Source organism: Merops nubicus, unplaced genomic scaffold (assembly GCF_000691845.1).
Source record: "Merops nubicus isolate BGI_N331 unplaced genomic scaffold, ASM69184v1 scaffold9266, whole genome shotgun sequence".
Lineage (NCBI taxonomy): Eukaryota > Metazoa > Chordata > Aves > Coraciiformes > Meropidae > Merops > Merops nubicus.
The window spans coordinates 78,989-86,842 of record NW_008617054.1 but is presented as its reverse complement, the minus strand read 5'-3'; positions in this window follow the sequence as shown (position 1 = coordinate 86,842).

The window sequence follows — 7,854 nt, the reverse complement described above, 5'->3', positions numbered from 1 at the left end:
GCAAAGAGATGTTTTAAATAGTTGAGATAGAATCAAGCACAGAATAGTTCAGAACATGTTTTTCAGCTGTACTTAAGAACTTAATTATCTTTTAAAATCTTCTGTGACTGACTCCGCAGAGAACTCTTTCCATGAAACCAAGTCATTCCCTTGTGTACCGGAAAAGAAGACAACAGAGAATTCTGTTGGTCCCTGGGAGTTAAAAGATGAAAATTAACTTGGAAAAAAAAACTCAGTAGTCAGTCTGCAGAAGAACAGAAGTGATATTTAAACTGCCTTGCACTTCCACAACCCACTGTGTGACTAACAAGGGCAAGGGCACCCCGTAATACTGTTAAAACACTGGGGTATTTTACTTTAGGTTATCACTACACAGTAAACTGCAAGTGAGGCCAGAATGAGACCCAAATTTTTTATATAATCTCTGAACTGATTCATCTGTATTTAGTCATTAGTTATTTGCATTGACTTTTAAAACTCATCACTACCACTAAGTATGGCTTGTTACTTCTCAGTATACAAATATTTGTTGTCTCTAGTCCCAGTACATTACATATATTCCTCTAAGACTGCTCTGATAGAAAGTTCTCTCCTTGGGCCCTTGAAATGAGACTGAGAATGAGCTTTTAAATACGTTATTTTAGGGCAGGGAGGAGCAAGACAGCAAATCCGTACTCACAGGAGTATGGTCGAGCACTCTACTAGCAGAGCCCACACCCAAAACCTTCCTTCCCTGGCACCCCAGAGCTCCCATGGGGCAGCTGGCAATTCCCTGTTTGGCACGGAGTGTCCCAAGATCCTGGAAACCACTTAAGGCTCCACAATAGTCGCTTGAAACTCAGTCTTCTCAGGATACACTTTTGCTGATGAGTGGACATGGTGCTGAGATGCTCACCTCAAGTCTGTCAGGGTTTAGCTTTTCAGCAGGGCTAACCAGCATGAGCACTGCACCAGCTCAGCATGGCTACCTGGTGTCTAGAGCCTCCTACATTTCTAACCACGGCTGGTCCATGCCAAGGGGATCTCCTTACCAGCCAGCATGGAGCTCCACAGGTTGCTCATGTGGCCACAGTGTTCTTCACCCCTTACCCAGGCCCTGTCTCAAATTCAGAGCACCTCATTTAAAAATAAATAAAGACTGACTAAATCAGCTTTGCTCTCTTGTAGTGACACATGCATGATTACGTGCCTGGCAAATTTTCACTGGATACACACAGAGGGAGTGAAATATGTAAGTGCTTTTTCCTACTGTGCGTATGATGAGGTATTACAACACTAGGATGCTCAGTTGAAAGCAAGGCTTTGGTTCAAAGGAAATACAGGTGGTTTTGATTGTTTCTGTACAGCAGAATGCCTGCTTAATAAGAACAAGCAAGTACATGCAGAATTCAGAGGATCGACAAGCTGTTCTCATTAAATGCTTTCTACCATAATGTGCCTACAGACACATGCACACAAAATTAAATAAATGTCACAACATAAAAATGTGGGCTCTCAGTTATTGTATTTCAGTTTACTCGGGGAATATTGATCAAGCAGTGCATTCTTTAGTGATGTAATAGAAGAAAACTACCTCCTAATTTGGCAATGGTGAGTAATATGACAAGAAAGAATAATGCACAGTGCAGACACAATTCAGAGTGCCTGTGCTCTGTTTACCAGGCCACCACAGAAGTTGATTACTTAGGTCAGCCATTTTTCCACAGATTTAATATAGCCGGTTAAGTAGTAAAAGATTCTTATTTTTCCACAGCTGCCACCTGCCTGCAGTAACATGAACACTTCTTAACTGGCAGCTATTCTTACTGAAAATAAATGTACCGAGCACAAGGTGGTCCTGATTATAGTAGACTAGAAGGAATATATTGTTTGGAAGTTGTATTCTGTTTCACATCTCTGCCAATGACCTGGAGTGGATGGATGATGCAGTCAGTGCACCCTCATCAAGCCTGCAGATGACACTAAAGTGGGAGGAATAGTTGATAGGCTTGAGGGCAGGACTGCCATCTAGAAAGACAGAAATGGGCTAGAGGAATGGACCAACAGAAAGCACAGACTGGTAGGGGTTGCAAGGGACCTCTGGGGATCAAGTCCGAGCACCTGCTAAAATAGGTTTACCTAGAGCAGGTTTCCCAGAAACACATCCGGGCAAGTTTGGAGTATCTCCAGAGAAGGAAACTCCACAACAGCTCTGGGCAGTCTCTTCCAATGCTCTGTCACCTTCACAGTAAAGTTTTTCTTCATGTTCAAATGGAACTTTTTGTGTTCTACTTTGTGCCCATTGCCCCTTATCCTACCACTGGGCACCACTGAAAAGAGACCTGACCCATCCTCTTCACACTTGCCCTATATTTATAAACATTGGTAAGATCCCCATTCAGCCTTCTCTTCTCCAGACTAAACAGACCCAGGTCTTTCCTCATAAGGGAGATGCTCCAGTCCCCTCACCATCTTCATAGCCTCTGCTGGCCTCTGTTCCGTAGTTCCTTCTCTCTAGACCCAGGGAGCCCAGTGCTGGTCACAATACTCCAAATGTGGAGAATACTCCTAGTGCAGAGTGGAGATGAAGGACAACCTCTCTTGACCTGCTGGTCACATGTTTCTTGATAGATCCCAGGATATCATTGGCCTTCTTGGCCACAAGAGCACACTGCTGGCTCATGGTTAACTTGTTATCCTCCAGGCTCCACATGTCCTTCTCTGGGGAGCTGCTTTCCAGTAGGTCAACCCCTAACCTCTACTGGTGCATGGGGTTATTCCTCCCCACGTGCAGGATCCTACTCTTGCCCTTGTTGAAATTCATGAGGTTCCTATCCGTCCAACCCTCCAGCCTGTCCAGGTCTCACTGAACAGGAGCACAGCCTTCTGATGGGTCAGCCACTCCTCCCAGTTTTGTATCATTACAAAACTTGCTGAGAATATACTCCATTCCTTCATCCAGGTCATTGATGAGTATGTTGAACAAGACTGGACCCAGTACTGACCTCTGAGGAACACCACTAGCTACAGGCCCAAAACCAGACTCTATGCTGCTGATCACAACCCTCTGAGCTCTATCATTGAGCTAGTTTTCAATACACCTCACTCCCCATTCACCAGATCCATACTTTCTAAGTTTACCTATGAGGATGTTATGGGAGACAGTGTCAAAAGCCTTGCCGAAGTTGATGTAGACAACAACCACTGCTCTCACCTCATCTATCTAGCCAGTCATGCCATCACAGAATGCTATCAGATAGGTCAAGCATGATTGCCCCTTGGTGAATCCATGCTGACTAGTCCCGATAACCTTCCTTTCCTTCATGTTCTTAGAGATGACATCCAGAATGAGCAGTTCCATCAGCTTTCCAGTGAAGTGAGGCTAATTGGTCTGTAGTTTCCTGGGTCCCCCTTCTTGCCCTTTTAGAAGACTGGAGTGACACTGGCTTTCCTCCAGTCCTCAGGCATCTCTCCTGATCTCCTTTCTGGGTCTGGGCACTCACTGCAACCTACTGCCTGTATTGACGTCTCCTTTAGCCGGTCTCCTTGGTTAAATCTCCCATGCCTTAAATCTCCCTTAAATCTCCCATGGTTGCTCCTGGCAATACCCCCAGCTGTGTCAGTCTCACAAAGGTTACTGGTTCCTGGAAGGTCTCTCTGCTCTCCCTCAGGTTTCCCTGTCTCTGGGAACCCCCGTGTCTGCCTAAAATGGTGGTCAGCCACAGAACTCACTACTGCCAGCACTGCGTCCCTCACCAACTCAAGGTGGTGAAATGAAATTCAAGGAAGGCATATGCAGAGCCCCAGATCTTGCAACTTTACAGCCTGGGGACTCTCTGGGAAGCAGCTGTGCTGAAAGGGAGCTAGAAGTCTTGGCAGAGCAGCAGCAGCAGCAGACAGGCAACAGCATCCTGGGCTTTATCAACAGGATCATAGCTGGTTATTGAGGGAAGGGATTATTTCCCTCTACTCAGCCCTTCTTAGACACCATACAGAACAGTATGTCCAGTGTTTGGGTCATCAGAAGAAAGACTTCAACTGTCCATGAGGACATTCAAGATCCAGAACAGGTTGCCTAGAGATGTTGTACAGTCTTCATCCTTGAAGCTTTTCACCTGGATGAAGCCCTGATCTGACCTCACAGCTGACCTTCACCTCCTGTGACCAGGAGGTTGGTCTACAGATCTCCTGAGGGTCCATCCACCCTGATGTATTCTGTGATTCTGCAATTTTGTAAATTATTATCTGGGACAATAACCTCTCTCTCTGGGAGAATAATTTCCTTCACATTATCTAAAAAGAAGAATGATATTAAAAATTATTGAATGCTTAACTTATTTCTGGGTGCACTAGAATGACAGGGAGGAAAATTAAATATAAGCCAAGGAGGTATCAGTTCTAACCATCAATATAGCATTGCCTGCCTCTTTTTTTGCATGTTCTACTTGGGATACATTGCAAGTGAGAATTATTAGTCTAATCTATACTTTAACAGACTTAAATGAAGAGAATCTATGATGTCCTTGAGCAACATGCCCACAGGCTCAACTGTTCTCACCATTAAAACTTATTCCTTAATCTCTGAACTAAATATTTTTTCCTGAAAATTTGGTAAATTTTTTGTCCTATTCACAGGAGACATGGGGCCAAATTTTTCCTTTTCTTTTTGTCTTTTGGACCTTTGGAGATTGTTATCAATTTTCTGGGTTATCAAATCCAGTTATTCCAAAGTTTCCTCTTAATTCATTGTTCTAGACCTCTAATATCCTCCCAGCCTTTCTTTCCACTTTATCTGGTTTGTCTGTCTTGAAATGTAACATTGAGCTTTTACCAGTATTGAGCAGAAAGAAAAGATTATTTCATTTGTCTGGTAGTCTGTACATCTGTTCCTACTTTCCAATGTGACACTTGATTTTTCTAGCATAGTGTCTCTCTCCAAGAGTGGATAAATAGCAAGACACTGCAGACAAAGTTGGAAGAAACACCCAAGAAGCAAGTCTGAAATTATCCTTTTGCTATAATTGGACCGTTTCTAACATCATGTAGCCAGGATGGAATTAGATAACATAGGGAAGGCCCCACTCCACCTTCTCTCCTTCCCTTTCCCCTCCTAACTCATACCTGTCCCCACTCTGACTCCAAGCTATGGAGTCCCACCTGTTGTGTTTACTGCCTCGCTTTAACTGTCCAGTAAAGCAGTTGAACTCAGAAATCCATCAGATGCTATTTGCTTCATTGATTATGTTAATTTTCTTTTGGCTTAATTAGTACACTTGGCTTCTGTGAAGCCTGAGCCAGAGTAAAAGATGAACAGGAAGATGAAGGGGAGAGAGATGTAAAGGGAATAGGACAGTTTTGTCTTAATCTCTGTGGCAAAGAGTTCATTTTTTCCTTCAACATTTTTGGAATGGAGTGCTTCCAGTGAATGTTAATTAAGCCTTATAACACCCCTGTAGAGCAAGTCTAGTCATCTTTAATGGATGAGCAAAACAAAGACCAGAAAGAAACAGTCTTCCTCAAGGAAATTAAGCAAGGTAGGAGGAAAACTAGAAGTAAGACTAAGGTCAGAGCCTTTTGCTCAAGCTACTTACTTTCTCCTTTATCTCTGTGGGCCACTTCTCTTATTGGTGCTGCTTTGCAAGTTTACACCTGAGGCTCTGGATGTTTTAAAAACTACTACTACAAATAATGTCCCTACATAAAGACATGCCAATAATACAGATTTTGTCAAAGATGGGCAGAAGGGATCAAGGACCATATCTAATAAAAGAGCTAAGTGTTTAAAACCTAGGAGATGTGATGTCTTTTAAGTTTATGGCCTTCATAGCAGAATTCCCAAATGACATAGCACCTTTCAACACAGAGCAAGCTAAACAAAACAGGATCAGAAGCTGAAGTACTTTAAGTAATGATCTGTTCAGTGTCAATACACTGAGTTATAAAGCACCTAAAAGTAGTCATCAGCTCCCCTGGATGATTTCTGCCTTTTATGTAATACTTGTTCGATGCAAAATACACTAGAAGTTCCTGGAACACAGACAAAAATCCATGCCTCCATCCTTCTTTCTGGTCACCTCAGGTCACAAAATCATGCTGTCACATTGGTCTAGTGAAATTTTTTTACACTGACACAGCTTCAGGATGAGATGAAGGAATTGTGTCCAGCTTGGCCTTGTCAGTAAGATACCTTCATAAGCTCATAAGCACTGTGATGGAGGGAGACTGAAAGAATTAAAACTGAACTTCTTGTTTGGATGTTCTCCCTGTTACATTTTTGCAAAATGAAAGAAGAAACCAAATATGAAAGGAAGGGAGGGCAGTTTTCCTCGTGCTGCATTAGAAGTAGCAGCTTGCACGGGCATTTTGTGATTACAGCAAGATCCTCCCAAAGAGCTTGACTGAAGTGTCTGTTTTGGGGATCCTGTTCAGGTGCAGACATAAGATAGCCCAAAGCTGTACCATCCTCTTGAGACTGGAAAAGCCGTGAACAGGTGCAGAAGAACACCTCAAGCTGCCAGAGAAAATAGAAAGCCAGAAAGTCAGGTAGAGCCAGATCCATGTGTCAGAAGAATTTAGGCATCCAGACGCTGTCGAGTCTCACATTACAAAACCTGTTACTAGATTGAGCAGGGGTTGCACTCTGTACAGACCCTTCTCCATACATTTCCTCCAGAGAACAAATAGTGCATTGGTCTTCAGTCCCAGACTGTCCAGCCTGGGTCTCTGACCAGAGCTTAACCTGATTTCTTTAGAGCCCCCAGGACCAGGGTCTATTTCCTGGAAAAGACACTACAGGAGGGGAGCTGGTGTACAGCACTGCCCCAGTGCAACACAGAGTCAGGGTGCTACCTGGACACGTACACAGCCTTGAAGCTTTGAAGCCCTCTCAAGCCCATCAGTTCCCTAAATATAGTCTTAGTCTCAATTCGAACATCCTTTTCTCCTTTGTGATTTCATTTTCTAAGTGAAACTTTCACCTTTTTGCAGTTGATCATTATTTTGACATCAGGAATACACATGCTTCAGCAATATTTACTCTTGATAAAAAGGTTATGAGGAACTTTGCAATTGCATTTACTGTATAGAAAACTATATGTGCAAAGCTGGATATCCACCTAAAAGCTGATCCTGCAAGTACTCCACACAGGAAAATTACATTTCTCTATAAACGTTTTGCCCATCCCCAAACAAAGTGATGTAAAAAGATTTTTACACCAGTTTGATCATCCTTTTCTTTGCATTCAAAAATAAATGAAGACTCAAGTAACCCTCTTTTTCCTACTCAGATGCTATAGAGGTGGCTGAAGCTACAGTGATGTAAGGGCCAGGTTATAGCTCTTGGCTCAGCCTGACCAGGTAGGTGTGAGGTAAGTTTTGAGGAGCTACTCCCAGCTGTGTCACATTTTGTTCAGGCACCATTCCTACACCAGGGATTTTAGGGAGAGAGGTTTGATATTGAACTACTACCATCGTATATGAGAAAGTCCCTGGGGCCAGACCCATCGGCTGTAGCTGAGGCTTAGCTGCCAGACCTGGGTACAAGGCCTCAGCCTAAATCCTTAGCTGCAGTCAAACCCATAGCTCCTGAGGTACTAATCCCAGATTTATAGATAAATCTGCACTTAAAAGAAAAAAAAAAAAAATTTCCACTCTTAAAATTCTGCTTCTAGTAACCAAGCTAAATATGACATAAATATCCCGGACAAACATGTGGCTCTGGAAATACTGAAATCCTGGCCCCACGACACAGCTATTGGCATGGCTGCTGGGATTCCTGCCATTCACTAAAAAGTTAAGCTGGGAAACACTTTGTCCAATTACTGAAAAACAATGAAGATATAAAGGAATTATAACCTAAAAACAGAGGTGTTGAAA